An 18,018-nucleotide genomic window follows, 5' to 3' on the forward strand; every position below is an offset into this window, starting at 1 on the left:
CGCAAGTGTGGGACCGAGTGGCTGTAGACATGTTTGGACCCCTGGCAAATGGGAAATATGTACTGGTCATTGTGGACGAAATGTCACGTTTCCCAGAGGTGCACCTCATTCACTCTACAAGCGCCCAAGCAGTCATACCTGCCCTGGACAAGACCTTTGCTGATTACGGCATACCATCGACAGTAAAGTCAGACAATGGCCCCCCATTCAGTGGACATGACTTCGCAATGTTCGCGGAACACCTTGGATTCCAGCATAGAACAATCACACCGCTGTGGCCACAAGCGAATGGAATGGCTGAGAAATTCATGAGCTCTCTCAAGAGAACACTCCAAATATGTTCCATAACAAACAGGTCATTCATGCAGGCCATCTGCACCCTTCTACGTGAGTACCGGAACACTCCACACAGCACCACAGGGGTGTGTCCGTCCACGCTAATGTTCGGGCGCATCATACATACCCAACTACCTCACAATCCCCATGCCCGTCCGTCGCCAACAGCCGTAGGCGACGCCATCAAAAAAGACAAAAGGAGCAAAGAACTAACAAAAGCATACACAGATCAAAAACGACAGGCCAAGCCTTGCCACATTCAAGTGGGCGACGTGGTGTTGGTAAGGCAAGAACAAAACACCAAGGACAAGAACCAAAAACCCTAAGTACTATATGGTATATCCAGCTATATTTTGTGTTGTCATGGATGGCCATTATTTTCATTTAATTATAGCAAGAGTGCTAAAGCCTTTCTGAGTGATCTTGAGAGGGATCAGGAGCCCATGGAAGCTGCTGCAACTACTTTGCAAAGGATTTTACCAACAAAGAAGAAAAGATAAAGGCTTCAACAGCTTTGGCCTCTTGATATGCAGTGGATTTAATTGTTTGTTTATTTTTCTTTTTATTATTTGATTTCTTATTTTTGTTTATTAAAATACATAATATATAATGTGTTGGCATTGTGCTAAATGCATAGCTCTCAACCATTTATGTCACAAAGGCGGGTGAAAACACCCGATTTTATTTTTGGCGATTGAGAGGCCCATTGAAATGAATGGGCGTGCAGGAGGCTTGGCGGGTGAGTCAGATGTTTACAAGGCGGGTGACACCCGCCAAAAGCGTGTGAGTTGAGAGCTATGGCTAAATGTGCAGTTATTGAAACCGTTAAAATGTGTTCCAGTTTGATTTTTTTTTGCTCTGTGAGTGCGGAGCAATTAGAGGAAAGGACTCAGCCACAACGTTGCTTCGACGCACGTACAGTGCAGGAAGCGTAGAACCTGGATGGCAGCATGGGGACTCCTATGTCTGTGGTCGGGAAGAAGAAATGGATGGAACGTCATCCTACGCCTTCCCTGCAACTTTGGTAGTGGTACGTTTGTTATGGGAAGGTGGGCTGTGGAGTACGTAAAAAAGAGACAGAGACGGTGAGCGGACATGCCGGAGGCTAGGGGGTGGAGCGACATTCAACCTGCAAACGCCCATGCGTGCAACTTTACTGCCATTAAGTGAAGCGTGGGGATAAATGTTAATGTTAATGTGAAATCTGCGCGAACAGGGATTTGTAATCAGTTGGAAAAGCTATTGAGACACTCCGCATGGCCCCATGAAGCTTTGTATTTTACACGCTGTGACTTGTGGTGATAGGATGGCACGCTGGCTTGATTACGAGTAAACAGGCAATTGTATTACAAACGGTAGCCACTCTAAATGCCTTTACTACTGTTTCAAGAATGAAGGTCATAGTGCAATCTATTTGATGGGAAAAAACAGAGTCAGAGACTGATGAGGACTTTATTGTACTTTTAGCTACCCTTAAAACTTTGGAGTCTTAACGTGTAGTTAACTGGAAAGGGTACTATTATTCATGGCAATAATCTGCATGGTCATTATAGATAATATAACTACTAATGAGGACTGGGTCAGGGCTGTGCTTAAACACATCAAGAGATGTCTTATTTGTGGCAGGGTTTGTCATTTTATACAATCAATGGGCACTTGTGCCATACTGGGTATATAGTACAGTTTGCTCAGGTGGGGCTGGCAATTAGAGGAGCTTTCACCGCTACTTATTTTAAAGTAGAGATGGTGTATAGTCCCATTCTTTCATTTTCTGAACCTCAACTGGCTAATCTGTGAAATGTACATATATGCAATAACATTGAGGTTCTGGCAGGGCAAGCAGTTAAAGCTTTGCATGTTTGTGTAAATAAAGAAACTACTGGAAAGGAGAACGTGGAAGGAGGAGGCGAACTGAGGAAAGATAGCAGTGTTGAGTAGGATTAAAAGCTGTCTCAGGAAAACCGCTACAGTGGAAATTAGAATGTGGGTTCTGAAAATGGCAGAGTGTAAACTGCATCCAGAGGGGATCAAGTGAGTGATGTGTGGCAGTGCAGAGTTATACTGCAAATGGGAGTTTGGAAGATCAATAGGCAAATTATAGGGGATTACTGGAAGTGACAGGCTGAGGGAACTAGGAAAGGGGCATATAATTAATGGAATTAATGTACTGCAACGTGAGACTGGTAGGAAGGAACAATGATTGAGAAGGGCTGACATTTTCATTATTTTAGCTAATGCTGGTTCCTAGATGGTATTGCATTTGTACGGGGAATCAAAAGTTTATTAAAAGGTCTGGTGTTTATTATCTGGCTGACAATATGTCAGAAAACTGTTGCCTAGTCGAGGAAGCAAGGCTGGATGGGAACAGAATTCAAGGGGAACTAAGGAGAATTAAAATGGGGATGGGGGCAGGTGCTAATTTTCGAGTGCTGACAAGTTGAGGTGCAGACCAAGGAGAGGGTATAGTTCGGAATTGCAATTATAACGTAAATATTGTGGCTCAGAATCATTCTGTGAAGACACAGACAGGGTAATTCATAGAATTTCGCACAAAAGTGGCGCACGCGGCTGGCGCACAGTGTGCGCGTGCGAATGTCTGCGCCAGCCGCGTGCGCTAAAATCTATTTCCGCGCACAGCGTATTCATGGATTTTAGCCTCCAAAACCAGCCGTGGCGCAGAGTGGCGCAGCGACCCTTCAGCAGCGCCAGTTACGCCCCCAAGAACGCCATCCCGCAAGGAAAAGCCATCAAAATTCCCAATTCAGCGCAAAGGGCTGCGCTAACCCTGGACCAGTTTACAGGGCTGCCAAACAGCAAACGGCAAGCAGGGAACGTGTATTACTGGGGTGCGTGTGAAGTTTCAAAAGCGAAAGGGCCTGTGTGAGTGGGGTACGTGTATCACTGGGGTTCGCGGGAAGTTTCACACGCGATTTCAGCAGGGTATGTGTATTACGAGGTTCGCGGGAACTTTCACACGCGAAAGGGCCTGTGCGAGTGGGGTACGTGTATTACGGGGGTGCGCGGGAAGTTTCACACGCGATTGGGCTGGGTACGTGTATCTCAGGGGTGAGCGGGAAGCTTCACACGCGAATGGCCTGGGTACGTGTATTTCAGGGGTGCACGGGAAGTTTCACACGCGATTGGGCTTGGTACGTGTATTTCAGGGGTGCGCGGGAAGTTTCACAAGCGATTGGCCTGGGTACGTGTATTTCAGGGGTGCGCGGGAAGTTTCACAAGCGATTGGCCTGGGTACGTGTATTTCAGGGATTTGCGGGAAGTTTCACACGCGATTGGAGTAGGGTACGTGTATTACCAGGCTGCGCATTAAGTTTCACACGCGATTTTGCTGTCAGAGCGGGGAACGCGTATTTCGGGGGTGCACGGGGAGTCCTACACGTGAATTGGCAGTGTGGGTCCTCCCAGGTGTCCCATCTTCCCCCTCCACGGCTCCTGCAGGCAGCTCACACCACAGGGGACTACCCCACACCCCTGGTCATGTCCCGCAGGCAGCACATCCACCATGGGCATGCCCCCCAGCCAAGCCACATGTCACGTTGCAATATGATCACCAACTCATGTCTCCCAGCACCCCCACCCCCCAGCAGTGCAGGGCACCTGCCAGCAGGCCCCCACTCATGTCCCCTTGCACCCCCACCCCCCAGCAGTGCGGGGCACCTGCCAGCAGGCCCCCACTCATGTCCCCTTGCACCCCCACCCCCCAGCAGTGCAGGGCACCTGCCAGCATGCCCCCACTCATGTCCCAATCATGTCCCCTTGCACCCCCACCCCTCAGCAGTGCAGGGCACCTGCCAGCAGGCCCCCACTCATGTCCCCTTGCACACCCACCCCCCAGCAGTGCAGGGCACCTGCCAGCAGGCCCCCACACATGTCCCACTCATGTCCCCTTGCAACCCCACCCCCCAGCAGTGCAGGGCACCTGCCAGCAGGCCCCCACTCATGTCCCACTCATGTCCCCTTGCACACCAACCCCCCAGCAGTGCAGGGCACCTGCCAGCAGGCCCCCACACATGTCCGCCAGCACCCCCACCCCCCAGCAGTGCAGGGCTCCTTGCAGCAGGCCCCCACTCATGTCCCACTCATGTCCCCTTGCACACCCACCCCCAAGCACTGAGGGGCACCTGCCAGCAGGCCCCCGCTCATGTCCCCTTGCACCCCCACCCCCAGCAGTGCAGGGCACCTGCCAGCAGGCCCCCGCTCATGTCCCCTTGCACCCCCAGCAGTGCAGGGCACCTGCCAGCAGGCCCCCACTCATGTCCCACTCATGTCCCCTTGCACCCCCACCCCCCAGCAGTGCAGGGCACCTGCAAGCAGGCCCCCACTCATGTCCCCTTGCACACCCACCCCCCAGCACTGAGGGGCACCTGCCAGCAGGCCCCCACTCATGTCCCCTTGCACCCCCACCCCCCAGCAGTGCAGGGCACCTGACAGCAGGCCCCCACTCATGTCCCCTTGCACCCCTACCCCCCAGCAGTGCAGGGCACCTGCCAGCAGGCCCCCACTCATGTCCCCTTTCACACCCATCCCCCAGCAGTGCAGGGCACCTGGCAGCAGGCCCCACTCCTGTCCCCCTGCCCCCAGGGCATGACAATCCTCAATCATGGCCCTTATGGCCAGCCTCCCCAGCCCAAAGACCCAACCAAGTATTGCATCCACCCACCTAGAAAAGGCAATTACATGATACAACCCCAATGGCAAGTATGTAAATGAACACATGCCTGTCACACACACACAATGGTTGCAAGTGAATGTGAAAACCCATATCATGACATGCATGAAACCAATGAGATAATACCACACATCGAAGTATGAAGAAAAGAATGTATTAAAAGCAACATGAATGGAATTTAAATCAAACAAACAACAATGGGAATAAAAAAAGAAAATCTGCATGTCCATAAAATAATGAAAAACAAGAAATCATAATCCAAAGGAAAGGTGTCCAAAGTCACAGTCCAACAAAGCAAATCCAAGGGAAAAACAAAAGTGAAAACCATTGCTCCATGGGGAAATCCAAAAAAAAGAGATGAATCCAATAGTGAACTATATACAGATGAACAATCCAGGGTCCATGATCCCAACTGAAGAAATGAAACCTATCAAAAATACTACCTAATGAAAAACTATATACAGAAACATGGTGCATTGTCCAAGCGCAACCAAAATAAAGAAAAAACCAAAGGAAACCTAACACTATCTAACTATTTACAAGGGCAGCGGGCTAGTCTGACGGCTCACTTTTGGATGTCCTGGGCCAGGGCATCATCGAACTCCTGCTCAATGTCCCGGAGGCGGTCCTCTTCCATGGCCCAGAGGATTCGCAGGGACGACAACATGTTCTCCTCCAACTCCCTGCGAATTGCCTCGAGGCACTCGGCCCGCCTCAGGTCCCTCCGCATGGAGTTCTCCGCCCTGACCATCGTGAGCCGTGCCTCTTCTGCTCGCTGCCGCTCTGCATCTATGGCATGGCCTAAACGCTGCCACACTGAAGACACTTCCCGTTCTGGGTCCTCCTGCCCTCTGGCTGATGCCTGCCCCTCCGATGACGAAGGCCCCGAGCCATCATGGCTCCCACCTTGTTGCTGCTGCTGCTGTGCCTCTGCCCGTTCCCTGGCTCTTGTTGCCTGCACATCCTCCTCCGGCTGGGGTGCAGTTGTTGAGGTGGCCACCCCTGCTGGACGTCCGACTCCCGACTGTGGCAGGGATGTGTCCTCCACCAGCCTGGTTGCAGGGTGAGAGGCAGCACCACAGGGCACCCAGGTGACACATGGGTGGGAAGATGGCACAGAGTACGACTGGCGCATAGGGGGTTCAGTTGAGGAGGGGGTCGGAACAAGGCCCAGCAAACGGAGGAATCCGGCCCTGGTGACCTGTCCCAGTAGGTCGACGTGGTCAACGAGCCATTCGAGACGACATGCAGTCTCCCCATGAAAAGACTGCATTTTGCCTCGCATGGCCTGTTGACGCAACGCCACACCACCCAGGACAGGCTCAACCCGGTCCCGGATAGCCACGTCTGCAGGCAAAGGAAGGACAGTTGTCTTAAGCTCATCCCCTGCCTTAAAATGGGTCTGGACGTAGGTATCCCTGCTGGTGCAAGATGATGCAGTCACAGGATCGGGGACAGGATTACACACAGGCACCTCCGCGGCGGCCTGTGCTGCCTCCTGTCCATGCCCCTGCACTGCACCACTAGCACCAGTGGAATCCCCACCTCCAGACCCTGTCTCTGTCCTTGCACGGCCTCCTCCTCCACCAAACCCCCCACCAACCTGGATGACTCCGTGCCATCTTCCTCCGTCGGGCCCTGTGGGGTCTCAGCTGCCCCTTCGGCTGCCGAGGAGTCCAACTCCGACCTCTGCCTCTTGGACCTCCCCTCGGCAGCTGCGTCCTGGGACACCGCACCGGACTCCTCACTCCCCGACGAGATGACAACCTGGGAGGGGAGCCGGGCCTTGCGTCTCCGGCTGGCGGTGCGATCCCTGCCGCTGTGCTCCACAGCACCCTCTCCGCCCTCTTCATCAGTCGACGCTGCAGACGGGGAGAGATAGGACACAGGCATCAGGGCACTGTACAATGGACTCATACACACATGACAGTTGCACACAAGTCTCATTGTCAAACTTCAGACATGGCATCACAATCCCCAACACACATATCATTTCAAATCACACACATGAGCTATTCCACAGCCATATCGCAACAGCCAGCACCATCCATACACATACAACAGCATGAGCAGGCAAAGGTGAGCCAGACATCACATGAGACACAGGGAGTGCACTAGACATGCACATACGCCACCACACTTACATGCATGTGTACACCTCCACCAAGTGTTGCAGTGATGAGATCGGCATCCATGTCACATCTGGCAAACAGTCTTCTACATATCAGTCTCACATGGATCCATGTTGCATGACAGTTGCACACTTGTCAGATACACATACATGCACATGTACACAGTGCAGATACATGCAGCTGGAACCAACATCCATGTGTGACACCACAACCTTGACAACTGACATACACAGTCATTCAAACATGTGTGCTCACACATCTGCATTTGGCCTGCATGCTTACCCACAAATACACCATCCATGTGTGTCACACATGAAAGGACTTGCATGTGTCAGCCTCACGGCCCTGTACATACACATCCATAAATGGCCCTACAAAACCACATGTGCAACCTACACACTACTGGCACACCACCACACGCACAGCTTCCAATCAGTATGCATGTACACTTACCGCTCGACTCCAGACGTGTCTGCCTCTCAAGGACCTGGACGTGGAGCGCTGGGCATACGCGTTCCATGACCCTCATTTGGTCTTCCGACAGGTGGCCCCGGCGCCCCTTAGCATCCGCTGCCTTCAAGAGGCGCCGGGCCTTGTTGAGGGTCCTGCACCTGAAGTCCTCTCAGCGCTTCTTGACATGATGGAATTCGCGGACTGCCACCCCCTCCGCGTTGATGGCAGTCAAGATGTCTGTCCAGATCCTGGTCCGTCCTTCCTTGTCGGCGCGCGACCTTCCGAAGAGGGCATCATACTGCAGCAAATGGCAGGGCACATGGGCAGCAGGCAATCAGGCAGCAGCAGATGGCAGGTGGGAGCGTGCTCGGGGCTGGGGGGGGCAGTAATTCGGCCTTCTGGGCAGGAGCGTGGTCTTCCTTGTGTGAACGCGTGGCCAGCTTGATACGGAGTGATTTGGCACTGAAAATCTTGCACGTCAGCGTGTAAATCGAGGAAAGGCCCTTAGCGCGTAAGCGTGTCAGCGCACGTACGCGATTTCATTGGACCAGAGGCCCTTAGCGTGTAAGCGCGTCTGTGACGTGACGCGCGGGGGTGTTTCCCTCATAGCACGTGATGACAGAGCACACGTGGAAAAGCTGCACGTCCGAGTGTCAGCACGTGTAATTGGAGGAAAGGGCGCGTACACGCGTAAGTGACGTGTACGTGTGGGCCGGTTTAAAAGGTACATGTAGGACGCCATTTCCTTGTACGTGCTTTTTGTGGAGAGCGAGTGGGTGGATTCTGTACTTCTTGTCAGTTCACACGTGATTACTTCACAGCGTTTCAAGTTCGTACTCCCTGTTACCTCTGACAGCTTTCATTTTTCTACTTTTTTTGGGCCTGTTTCCTCAAACAGTGTTCACTTCTCCTTTTGTCCTGTTTCCTCAGACAGCGTACAATTCTTCTTTTGGCGGGGGTGTTGCCAACGCGCACACGCGCGTATTTTTCACGTTCTTTTTCCAGGCAGACGGTGAGTTCCGCACGTACTTAGCAACTGTGCTTGCCCCGTGTGTCGCGTTCCCCTTCAGAGATCATTGTAGGTTGCGTGTATCACGCGTACGCTTATTTTTGTGTTTCTGGGTGCCACAGCGTAGTGCGGGTTCATTTTTCCATGCACATGGTCTACGAGGGGTTGCGTGCACGTTTATTTTTGTTTTTGGGCTGCCTGTGTGTTGCGTGACCCGTCATCTTCCCCCAGGGGTCACAGACAGCCTTGTTAGAGCACAAGGGTATGAATTCCATCTAGTACCCTACCCCTTTGACCCCCAATTGCCCAGGACAATAGTTTACTGCTCCTCCCATACGCACAACAACATCAGTGCCATGGTTGGGAGGTGACCAAGCGGTAAGGGAGGCAAAGGTGGCCGACCTTCAAAAGGTGGACGTGGTGGGCACGGTAGGGGATGTGGCCAGGATTTGCAGGGTGCCCCTAGACCCCCATGTGTGGAGGACCAATCGGGGACACCCATGCTCCCCCCCATGGTTGAGGGAAACGTGGCTGAGACCATCCCAGCTCAGCCCTTGTTGGACCAGCCCATTGTGGCATCTGACCTGGCACAGGATGACTCCCTGGCTGACTTCCAGGTCAGCAAGTCTAAGCCACGTGTGGCGGTGCAAGTTGTCACCAAGCCACGTGGATCTGGAGCAGCTATGTCATCTGCTGCCCCAAGTATGCAGGGTGGTGAGGCTACAGGGGCAGCTGCAGCTCCATACGCCCCAGCTCTGACTCTCCCAGCCAGGACAGTGTCGGTCCTGGTCCATCATACTGATGTTCCCCCTGCCAACATCACACTTCAGACAATGCCTGCACCAAGTCCTATGGTCAATGTGCATTCGCACACTCCAACAACCCAGTCCACCGGTGATTCTGCCCCTACTGACCAGGGCGGCGTTAGCCACTCTGGCTCCGCTCCACCTTCGACTAAAAATAGGAAGAAGGGTGCTCTGGCACGACAGGCTAAGACCCCAGGCACGGCTACACACTCCGGTAACTCAAGGAAGCCTTGCTTCAATGAATCGGAACTTGATGCACTTGTGAGCTATGTGTTGCAACATAGCCACGAAATGGTGGTGACTGCAAGGTCCAAGACCACACCTGATCAACGTAAGGCACACAGGCAGACCATCGCCAACCACATAAGTGCCCTTGGATTTGTGAGGCGCTCAGCAGATGATTGCTACAAGCGGTGGAACGACCTGAAACGCAGAGAAAAGGACAAGCTGGCCTCAAGTCATGCCGCTACTCTGGTGACTGGCGGTGGGTCTCCACAAGGGGACAACAAACTCACTGAACATGAGTCTGTTGCTGGGACCTTCGTCACAGAGGAACAGATCCGAGGTGTGGGAGAACAACCCGATTATGACACATTGTCCGGTGAGTGCCCATGCGTGTGTGTGCAATGCATGTGTATGTTGTTTGGGTGACGGGTTCTGATTGAGTGCCAGGTGAGGGTGTGTGTGACTGAGTAGTGTGGGTCACCCGTGTGCTTCATCCAAAACATTCTGCGGCCTTGAATTTGGGTGTGACACTATCCCTTCTGCCCACAGTAGTAATTTAGTGCAACATTACGGCAGTTGCCCTTGAGCTGGCATCATGCAACAACATTGTTTGTATTTTTCAGTGTTCTTTCAGGCTGATTGTTTCAATTCTCCCACTTTTGCAACACATTCCTCAGCCCTATTGTGACATATGTGACATGCTTCTGTCAGTGAAGAACCCCACATTGGCCCACATGTGTCACCTTGGTAGTTGAATGATTTGACCATACAGGTTGAATGAGTATTGTCCTGATCACATGATGTTTTTGGGCCTGTTTGAATGTGGAACATGCTAGTTGTTTCCTGTCATGTTGAAGTGCACAACCATTGATGTGTACATGGCCCTGCAATCACTGTATTTTTGTACACTGGATGTGTTGCAGTGTGTGGCACATGCCGTATCTTTTCACACTATGTGGCATTTTTCATCTCTTCATGTCCATCTCACATGGATGGGTGACAGTACTTATTCACTGACATATGGATGTACTTGTGGAATGTACCATGGCTGTGGTAGATGCCATCTGTGTGATGGCATGTGTCATTTATGTGTATAGGACATGCCACTCACAGGCCAATGTCTGATGGCAGTGCTACCCAGCATGCAGCAAATGTGTTGCTCTTCCATCTTGGTGTCATCAGTGTCAGACTTTTGCCTCCCCTTCCAACTCTGTGACAGTGCATGCATGGCAGGGTTATAGTCATGTGGGACATGTGTAAATCATGTACTGGTTCTGTAGCTTGTCAGGCCTATTTGTGTGCTATGGTGCTAATGCCTGTTTCCATTTTTTGTCTTTCATGTTTTTGCAGGGGATGACGCACTTGATGCTGTTGAGGTTGAGGAGATGGTGCAGACCCAGGAGGAACCTGAGGCACAACCGGCCACCAGTGGGGGATGTGGTGTGGTGGTGGGTGAGAACCCACTCTTGCTGCAGACAATTCTGTCAAGGGGTGTCTCTGGGTGCACATCCACAGACCTCTATTCAGGTGTTGATTTGGATGATGAGACCTATGTGGCGTTGCAGGTAAGTGTTTCTGGAACGGGTTCTGTTCTGTCCAACGCACCTGCACCAGGGGTAGAACCCTCTATGGGGATGTAAGTGTTGGTTAGTCAGCCTTTGGCGGTTACGGGTGCAGGGTCACACTCCACAGCATCTGATCCTGGGTCAGCAGATCAGAGGGGGAATGCAGTTCTGCAGCCTCAGGCAGTGCCGGCACAGCAAGGCGCAGATCGCCTTGCCCCAAACAGGTGTGGTGCCCGCCGACGCGGTGGCCGTACGCCACCAGGCAATACCGCATGGGAACAATCAATTTACGGTATGGCAACCCAACAGGCAGCATCTGTTGAGATGATGGCTCACGCAATGGAGAGGGTGGCCACTTCCATTGTCCCCCCTGAAAGGCAGATGGAGCTACAGCAGGCAACAGACTCCATTTGCCAATCACACAGGGAGGACATGTTGGCGTCCAACAAGGACAGACGGGCGGCACTGGAGACTCTACGCCAATCGATATCAATAGAGTCCCAGGGCCACAGGGAAGCCCTGAGGGTAGAACTCCATTACCTCAGGGAGACTCTTGTTGACCTTCAGACTTCCACTAACTTGAGGACAGAACAGCAGCTGGAGCGGCTCACATGTTCGCTCTCAGCTGAGATGCAGGCAACTTGGGAGGAGATCCGGGCATCACGTCAGGTGCTGCATGGGGATCTCCGCACTATAATCCTCCAGAATGAGACCTTCCACACCCGCATGCTTGCTGCCATGGAGGACCATACCAGGGCTTTGCGTGGGCTGCCTCCCATAGCACCACCACCTCCTGTGGTAGCAGCAGAGGGTAATGAGAGCGACAGCAGCAGTTCTCCCACATTGGCATAGCCGTGCAGGCCATGAGCCCATGGAGGTGTTTTTTTTCCCAACATCCACACAGGCGGCTGTTAGTGCGCACCCTGTCCTCGGACCTCCTGGGTGGCCTCCCCCCCCCAGCCCCCACATGGCCATTTTTGATTTTTGCTTTTTTGATTTTTGATTTTCTGTATTCCGGCTGGGCACATGCAGGCTTGTCCTGAGTTTGGGTTCGATGCTTGGGTTCGTGAGACACACACCCCTCCTGCTTCCCGTTTCCATGGGCTTGCAAAGGGTGTGACCAAGTGACAGTGATGTACACAGTGATGTTGGGCTCCCATGAGCTGTGTGGGCAGTCTGTAGTCAATACTGTGTAGACATTCCTTGTGTATATTGTTGTTGTATTGTACACTGCATGTTGGAATTATGTATGCTTCTGCTTCCATGTCTCCCTCTGAATTTGCAGGTTCATTCCTCATGTCTTCACAAGGCCGTCTACTTTGGAGATGGAGTTCATGTTGTATGCAGTACACAGACAAGTTTTGAAGCCTGCAAGACTACAGTTGGAAGGGGGTGATGTGGTGGCATATTCAGGTTGTAAGACTACGACTACTTTAACTTAGTACTGTCATGTTTTAGTTATGTTTGAGCTTGTGTAGCTGCATTGTATTGTTGGTAAGTATTTGGTCATGTGTGTTGTTAGTTCAACATTACTGGGAGCATATTGTGTGTGGCCAGTTTCCATTAGGGACACTGTACTTGTGTCAGGTTTTTGGGATTGCTTTGTTTGCTCTCACATAGCATGACATGCCATGGTGTGTTGGGTGGTGGTGCTGGGGAGGGGTTGGGTGACATGGCACTGTTCTCATGTTGTATTTTGCAAGGGGGTAATGCATTTAGCAGCATATGTGTCTTTTGATGACACAGCATTGGTGGTGTTTCTGTAGGTAGGGATGCACACATTGTGACACTTCCAGGTGACCAATCTCAGGCTGGTATGGTTGTGACAGTTCACTGTCTGTGCCAGGGCTGTGTGCACTCCACAGGGGTGTGATTCTAAGTGAAGTAATTAGCCACCAGCTGCGTTTGGGCTGCCTCACCCCGTGCCCTTCCCCTCCCATGCGCAGCGGGCATGCATGTGGTTGGGGATGTGGGGGCACCACCCTGTCCACCGGCAGGCCCCGGCGTGTTGCAACGTTCTGCAGGACACATGCTGCCACTATGATCCTGCACACTACTGGGGGAGCGTATAACAGCTGCCCGCCAGAACTGTCAAGGGAGCGAAAGCGTGACTTGAGCACTCCGAATGTGTGCTCCACTATGCCCCGGGTTGCAATATGGGCTGTGTTGTATCTTACCTCGGGTGGCGTGGTGGGGTTCCGAATTGGCGTCATCATATGGGTGCTCAGAGGGTAGGCACTGTCCCCTGGGGAGGTGGTGATGGGCATCATTAGTAGGGTTGTGACATTACTCAGTATCTGGCATGCATGCATGTGCTGTGGCTTATACTCACCGAGCAGCCATGTATCGCCATGCCGCCCAGCTTCTAGGTCCCAGTTTAGGGTTGACATTCTGTAAATGAAACTGTCGTGGGTGGACCCTGGATAGTTGGCATATACTGAGGTGATGATTCCCTTGGCATCACATACTACCTGGACGTTGATGGAATGCCAGTGCTTGCGGTTTCTATAGATGTGCTCTGATGCCCTGGGGGGACGTAGAGCCACATGGGTGCAATCAATGGCACCTAGGACTTTGGGGAATTGTGCCACCCCGTAGAAATCCTGGATGGCAGCCTGCCTTTCTGCAGGTGTTCTGGGCAGGTATATGTGCCTGCGGACTGATGGGCGTGCAGTCATGATGGCCAAGACCTGGTGTAGGCAGCGTGACTGTGTGGCCTGTGACACCCCCCCCCGACTATGGCACTTGTCCAGTGAAATGATCCGGTGGCCAAAAGGTGAAGTACATTGAGGACCTTCTCCAGGGGGCTGGGTGCTTGGGAGCAGAGGGTGGGTGATGTGAGGTCATCCTCCCACTCACTGACCAGGTCGAGTATTATGTGAGGTGGAAACCTGTACCTCCCATACACCTGGTCATCAGGCATGCCAAAAAGATTGGTTCTGGGTGTGAAAATTCTCGGCCCGACTATCCTCCTTCTCCTCCTGTGGTATCCCATGACCACTGCTGCTAGGAACAGTATGTTCATCCTAGCGTCTGAGCTTGCTTGTTGTTTGCGTGCACTTTTATGCTGTGCGGGTCCACGTACGCCTGCTTCCTGCTGGCGTACGTGTTTCCGGATTAGCACATATTTTTTGGCACGTGCGTGTGGGCGTTCCGCGCATTTGCCTCCTGTACTTCCCCGCCCACCCCAGTAATACACGTACCCCGCTCGCCCAGGCCCAATCGCGTGTAAAACTTCCCGCGAGCCCCTGAAGTACACGTACCCCGCTCGCCCAGGCACAATCGTGTGTAAAGCCCCTGAAGTACACGTACCCCGCTCACCCAGGCACAATCGCGTGTAAAACTTCCCGCGAGCCCCTGAAGTACACGTACCCCGCTCGCCCAAGCACAATCGCGTGTGAAACTTCCCGTGCACCCCCGAAATACACGCTGTTTTTGACATAGTGGGTGTCCGTTTTTGTCGCGTACCCCTTTGCATGTCATTTGTCCTAGAGGGCCACAGTATGGGACATTCATCAGAGCTGTATATACAGGCGTTTTGTTAGCACAGGGATGCTACCGCCTGCCTTCGTGTGGCGGACATGTGTTGATGTACATAGTTGACTTTTGGTTTGTGTCATGAGATCGCCATTTCACTGCTGGGGGGTGGGGGTGCAAGGGGACATGAGTGGGACATGTGTGGGGGCCTGCTGGCAGGTGCCCTGCACTGCTGGGGGGTGGGGGCGAAAGGGAACATGAGTGGGACATGAGTGGGGGCCTGTTGGCAGGTGCCCCTCAGTGCTGGGGGGTGGGTGTGCAAGGGGACATGAGTGGGGGCCTGCTGGCAGGTGCCCCTCAGTGCTGGGGGGTGGGGGTGCAAGGGGACATGAGTGGTGGCCTGCTGGCAGGTGCCCTGCACTGCTGGGGGGTGGGGATGCAAGGGGGCATGAGTGGGGGCCTGCTGGCAGGTGCCCTGCACTGCTGGGGCATGGGGGTGCAGGGGACATGAGTGGGACATGAGTGGGGGCCTGTTGGCAGGTGCCCCTCAGTGCTGGAGGTGGGTATGCAAGGGGACATGAGTGGGGGCCTTCTGGCAGGTGCCCCTCAGTGCTGGGGCGTGGGGGTGCAAGGGGACATGAGTGGGGGCCTGCTGGCAGATGCCCTGCACTGCAGGGGGTGGGGGTGCTGGGGGACATGAGTGGGACATGTGTGGGGGCCTGCTGGAAGGTGCCCCTCAGTGCTGGGGGGTGGGGGTGCTGGGGGACATGTGTGGGGGCCTGCTGGCAGGTGCCCTGCACTGCTGGGGGTGGGGGTGCAAGGGGACATGAGTGGGACATGTCTGGGGGCCTGCTGGCAGGTTCCCCTCAGTGCTGGGGGACATGTGTGGGGGCCTGCTGGAAGGTGCCCTGCACTGCTGGGGGGTGGGGGTGCAAGGGGACATGAGTGGGGGCCTGCTGGCAGGTGCCCTGCATTGCTGGGGGGGTGGGTGTGCAAGGTGACATGCGTGGGGGCCTGCTGGCAGGTGCCCTTCAGTGCTGGGGGGGTGGGGGTGCTGGGGGACATGTGTGGGGGCCTGCTGGCAGGTTCCCTGCACTGCTGGGGGGTAGGGGTGCAAGGGGACATGAGTGGGACATGTGTGGGGGCCTGCTGAGAGGTGCCCCTCAGTGCTGGGGGGTGGGGGTGCTGGGGGACATGTGTGGGTGCCTGCTGGCAGGTGCCCTGCACTGCTGGGGGGTGGGGGTGCAAGGGGACATGAGTGGGACATGTGTGGGGGCCTGCTGGCAGGTGCCCCTCAGTGCTGGGGGGTGGGGGTACTGGGGGACATGTGTGTGGGCCTGCTGGCAGGTGCCCTGCACTGCTGGGGGGTGGGGGTGCAAGGGGACATGAGTGGGACATGTGTCGGGGCCTGCTGGCAGGTGCCCCTCAGTGCTGGGGGGTGGGGGTGCTGGGGGACATGTGTGGGGGCCTGCTGGCAGGTGCCCTGCACTGCTGGGGGGGTGGGGGTGCAAGGGGACATGAGTGGGGGCCTGCTGGCAGGTACCCTGCACTGCTGGGGGGTGGGTGTGCAAGGGGACATGAGTGAGGGCCTGCTGGCAGGTGCCCCTCAGTGGTGGGGGTGCTGGGGGACATGTGTGGGGGCCTGCTGGAAGGTGCCCTGCACTGCTGGTGGGTGGGGGTGCAAGGGGACATGAGTGGGACATGTGTGGGGCCCTGCTGGAAGGTGCCCCTCAGTGCTAGGGGGTGGGGGTACTGGGGGACATGTGTGGGGGCCTGCTGGCAGGTGCCCTGCACTGCTGGGGGGGTGGGGGGGCAAGGGGACATGAGTGGGGGCCTGCTGGCAGGTACCCTGCACTGCTGGGGGGTGGGTGTGCAAGGGGACATGAGTGGGGGCCTGCTGGCAGGTGCCCTTCAGTGCTGGGGGTGGGGGTGCTGGGGGACATGTGTGGGGGCCTGCTGGCAGGGGCCCTGCACTGCTGGGGGTGGGGGTGCAAGGGGACATGAGTGGGACATGTGTGGGGGCCTGCTGACAGGTGCCCCTCATTGCTGGGGGGTGGGGGTGCTGGGGGACATGTGTGGGGGCCTGCTGACAGGTGGCCCTCATTGCTGGGGGGTGGGGGTGCTGGGGGACATGTGTGGGGGCCTGCTGACAGGCGCCCCTCATTGCTGGGGGGTGGGGGTCCTGGGGGACATGTGTGGGGGCCTGCTGACAGGTACCCCTCATTGCTGGGGGGTGGGGGTGCTGGGGGACATGTGTGGGGGCCTGCTGGCAGGTTCCCTGCACTGCTGGGGGGTGGGGGTGCAAGGGGACATGAGTGGGACATGTGTGAGGGCCTGCTGACAGGTGCCCCTCAGTGCTGGGGGCGGGGGTGCTGGGGGACATGTGTGGGTGCCTGCTGGCAGGTGCCCTGCACTGCTGGGGGGTGGGGGTGCAAGGGGACATGAGTGGGACATGTGTGGGGGCCTGCTGGAAGGTGCCCCTCAGTGCTGGGGGGTGGGGGTGCTGGGGGACATGTGTGGGGGCCTGCTGGCAGGTGCCCTGCACTGCTGGGGGGTGGGGGTGCAAGGGGACATGAGTGGGACGTGTGTCGGGGCCTGCTGGCAGGTGCCCCTCAGTGCTGGGGGGTGGGGGTGCTGGGGGACATGTGTGGGGGCCTGCTGGCAGGTGCCCTGCACTGCTGGGGGGTGGGTGTGCAAGGGGACATGAGTGGGGGCCTGCTGGCAGGTGCCCTTCAGTGCTGGGAGGTGGGGGTGCTGGGGGACATGTGTGGGGGCCTGCTGGCAGGTGCCCTGCACTGCTGGGGGTGCGGGTGCAAGGGGACATGAGTGGGACATGTGTGGGGGCCTGCTGACAGGTGCCCCTCAGTGCTGGGGGGTGGGGGTGCTGGGGGACATGTGTGGGGGCCTGCTGGCAGGTGCCCTGCACTGCTGGGGGTGGGGGTGCAAGGGGACATGAGTGGGACATGAGTGGGGGGCTGTTGGCAGGTGCCCCTCAGTGCTGGGGGGTGGGGGTGCAAGGGGACATGAGTGGGGGCCTGCTGGCAGGTGCCCCTCAGTGCTGGGGGGTGGGGGTGCAAGGGGACATGAGTGGGGGTCTGCTGGCAGGTGCCCTGCACTGCGGGGGGGGGTGTGCAAGGGGACATAAGTGGGGGCCTGCTGGCAGGTGCCCTGCACTGCTGGGGGGTGGGGGTGCAAGGGGACATTAGTGGGGGCCTGCTGGCAGGTGCCCCTCAGTGCCGGGGGGTGGGGGTGCAAGGGGACATGAGTGGGACATGAGTGGGTGCCTGCTGGCAGGTGCCCTGCACTGCTGGGGGGTGGGGGTGCAAGG

General features: G+C 55.6%; 1 long non-coding RNA gene across 1 annotated transcript in view; it reads left to right on the plus strand.

The window, feature by feature from the left end:
• The first annotated feature begins 1,267 nt into the window (after positions 1–1,267).
• The window catches only part of LOC138527614 (uncharacterized), a 278,990-nt gene continuing 262,239 nt past the window's right edge, over positions 1,268–18,018 (plus strand). Inside the window, exon 1 of the long non-coding RNA XR_011283955.1 lies at positions 1,268–1,366. This is a non-coding gene — a long non-coding RNA (uncharacterized lncRNA). The remainder of the gene's footprint in view (positions 1,367–18,018) is intronic.

This window comes from Ambystoma mexicanum, chromosome 14, assembly GCF_040938575.1.
Source record: "Ambystoma mexicanum isolate Mex_15411 chromosome 14, UKY_AmexF1_1, whole genome shotgun sequence".
In the NCBI taxonomy this organism is placed as follows: Eukaryota; Metazoa; Chordata; class Amphibia; order Caudata; family Ambystomatidae; genus Ambystoma; species Ambystoma mexicanum.